We start from the raw sequence: 2482 nt of genomic DNA on the forward strand, positions 1-2482 counted from the left end.
CCCCCCCTCCTCCTCTATCCCGTGCGGGCACTAAAAGGTAAAGATGGTGCCAAGCTGAGATGAAGTCTCTCTCTCTCTCTCTCTCTCTCTCTCTCTCTCATTAGAATACCCCTTCTCTATTGCATAGGTATGGATCATGGGCCCTCTTTCACAGTTTTAAAATTACCTCAGTTGTGAACACTTCCTTTGGAAAAGGAGAGAGCAAAAATTACAAAAATCTCTCAAAATCTAGTTTCAGCACCCTTAGTTGCACCAACACTAGGCACGAAATCTAATGATCTATGCTTCATGGGCCTTCACAGATTGCTTCTCCTTGGACTTCTAGAACCTTCTTCACAATCTTCTGCTCTTCGACCAGAAAAGCCCGGATAATTCTTTCACGGACAGCATTTCCTAACAAAGTACCACCGAATGCACGATTGACCGTCTTCCTCCTTTTACTCAAACGAGTGTTTTGATATTCGGTAGGTCGTAGAAGTGGAATCCCCTGAATACACTTTCCAGTGATTGCACATTTCAGCCCCTATGCGTGCTTCTTTGCATATTGAAACACAAGTTGTGATGGCGGTCTGGTTGGACTTGGTCACATAGCTGTGACGGCGGCGGTATGTGAGGCGCTGCACCATGGCTGCCTCTTCCACTGCAAATCACTCTCTCTCTCTCTCTCTCTCTCTCTCTCTCTCTCTCTCTCTCTCTCTCTCTAAAAGTCTCAGAACGAGTGCGCACCGGCGCGCGCTCTTTCAGAGAGGTTTTTTTAATTTATAGAAAGCTATGGAACCTCATTCTTAGCACCTCGTTGTTTGTTGAAGAGAAATAGATGTCGATGTACCGCTTGATGAGCTAGGCCTAGTGGTTGCGCTCTCCTGTGCTTCCTCGTGCTTCTCCAACCTCTTGTGCCAACAACAGCTTTCTTGTACTTCCATGTGCAAGCAAGTGCGATGACAAACCCAGCTAATGCACCTAGGGACTTAAAATGAATGAGATACAACAAGGCGACCGTGAAATGTGATACTCTGCTCAATAGGGAGGTTCCAAGGCAACCGAAAAGCTGCAAGATCTTCTCTCTCTCCCTTTCTCTCTCTCTCTCTCTCTCTCTCTCTCTCTCTCTCTCTCTCTCTCTCTCTCTCTCTCTCTCTCTCTCTCTCTCTCTCTCTCAGTTTTACCTTGTTGGGTGTTTTGTTCGCGCTTGCGGGGCCAAGAGGAATGGGCGAGGAGCTCTCTAAAAATAACCTCTCTGAAAGAGCGCGCACCGGTATGGACTCTTTTTGAGACTTTTATAGAGAGAGACATCGAATCTTCTGAGGCGGTGAAGATGCCTTCTCACAAGAAAGAAGCTTGCAAAGAATTAACAGAGACAGAACTGGCCGATTTCGCATTGGATCCGCATGCGGACAAACGACACTATTAGGTACAATGCTAAGAGGAGGCATTGGCGCAGAACCAAGCTTGGTCTATAGATATTAACTTTTGATGGCAAAACACAAGTTGTCAAGTAGAAGGTATCGTGTAGAAGAATGAGAGCTATACCTGGGGATGCTATTCTGTTCTTGTTTGTAACTTTGTACTCTTTGCCGGCTTCTTGCCGATGACACTTGACAACTCGAGTGATTTTTAGTATTCACCTCGTTTCAATTTTGCTGTCCGAAGGAATTTGAAGGGTTAAAAGGTGGTTTTATTTTCAGCATTTAAGAGAGAGAGAGAGAGAGAGAGAGAGAGAGAGAGAGAGAGAGAGAGAGAGAGAGAGAGAGAGAGAGAGAGAGAGAGAGAGAGAGAGAGAGAGAGAGAGAGAGAGAGAGAGAGAGAGAGAGAGAGAGAGATCGCTCTAAGACTATGAAAACTCAAAATCAAAACGAGGACTGAAAATTCTCTGAAAGAGGCCTGAGAGAGAGAGAGAGAGAGAGAGAGAGAGAGAGAGAGAGAGAGAGAGAGAGAGAGAGAGAGAGAGAGAGAGAGAGAGAGAGAGAGAGAGAGAGAGAGAGAGAGAGAGAGAGAGGGAGAGAGGGAGAGAGAGAGAGAGAGCCTCTCATGACAGACAATGGCAGGCCGAGACTCGAGAGAGATAATAGACAGGCTACATTGACGATGAGGCGTGTGGGTAAGTAATGGACAGTAAGTAGTACTCGTCCATCGAGAAAACTTGTCCTACGGTCCTCGACCTAGTGTCAGGATTTGAACTTTGAGTGTTACCATATACATGTGGTAGTGATGTGTGTGAACACACTAGGACCGCCGAGGCATTTTTTCCCTCTTTAGGAGGTTTTTTCACCCATGCATTGCATGTACGCCCATCACTCTAGGGCTATCTATCTTTCCATTGCACACTAAGTAACACACTCTCTATTGTGTGCCTTGAGCTTCCTTCGTCTTCTCCAAGCTGTGTGCGTTTCTCTGCAACCCTAATTCCAACAATTGGTATCAGAGTAGGTTGCATCCTCCCGGGCTTAGTCGGAGCTGCTCCAGTACACGCCTGCTCACTTTCTCC

The 2482-nt window shown here is 46.4% G+C and overlaps 1 pseudogene; it reads right to left on the bottom strand.

The window, feature by feature from the left end:
- Positions 1-279: 279 nt before the first annotated feature.
- Positions 280-626, bottom strand: LOC147452312 (large ribosomal subunit protein eL34-like; annotated as a pseudogene).
- Between the last annotated feature and the right edge of the window lie 1856 nt (positions 627-2482).

Source organism: Adiantum capillus-veneris, chromosome 8 (assembly GCF_014529385.1).
Source record: "Adiantum capillus-veneris isolate H3 chromosome 8, ASM1452938v2, whole genome shotgun sequence".
In the NCBI taxonomy this organism is placed as follows: domain Eukaryota; kingdom Viridiplantae; phylum Streptophyta; class Polypodiopsida; order Polypodiales; family Pteridaceae; genus Adiantum; species Adiantum capillus-veneris.